Source organism: Austrofundulus limnaeus, unplaced genomic scaffold, assembly GCF_001266775.1.
Source record: "Austrofundulus limnaeus strain Quisiro unplaced genomic scaffold, Austrofundulus_limnaeus-1.0 Scaffold139, whole genome shotgun sequence".
In the NCBI taxonomy this organism is placed as follows: Eukaryota; Metazoa; Chordata; class Actinopteri; order Cyprinodontiformes; family Rivulidae; genus Austrofundulus; species Austrofundulus limnaeus.
The window spans coordinates 572,419-572,780 of record NW_013952541.1 but is presented as its reverse complement, the minus strand read 5'-3'; the positions used below and the strand labels follow the sequence as shown (position 1 = coordinate 572,780).

The 362-nt window shown below is 35.9% G+C and overlaps 1 non-coding gene across 1 annotated transcript; it reads left to right on the top strand.

Annotated features, from left to right (window-relative positions):
* The first annotated feature begins 72 nt into the window (after positions 1-72).
* Positions 73-154, top strand: trnas-cga (transfer RNA serine (anticodon CGA)). Its single transcript has one exon. It is a non-coding gene; the product is annotated as a tRNA-Ser (tRNA).
* The last annotated feature ends 208 nt before the right edge of the window (positions 155-362 follow it).

Sequence of the window (362 nt, the reverse complement as noted above, 5' to 3'; positions counted from 1 at the left end):
TAAATATATACATATAAACAAATAATCACAAACATAAATAATATAAGTATATAAAATTCATTTAAAAGTTTTGCTGTGATGGCCGAGTGGTTAAGGCGTTGGATTCGAAATCCAATGGGGTTTCCCCGCGCAGGTTCAAATCCTGCTCACAGCGACTTCATGTGAAAGGCCAAGAGTATAGAAGTGTTCATGAAATGCTTCTTTGTTCTGGGGGAAACGATCAAACAATGTCTCTGACAATAAAATAAAAAAGGTAGATTTTGTTGTACAGTGTGATTTCTATTGCAGGAAGATTTCCTTCTGTGATGGATGCTACAGCTACCTGCTGTTTCTGATAGCAAATAACCACATATTCTGAAGAA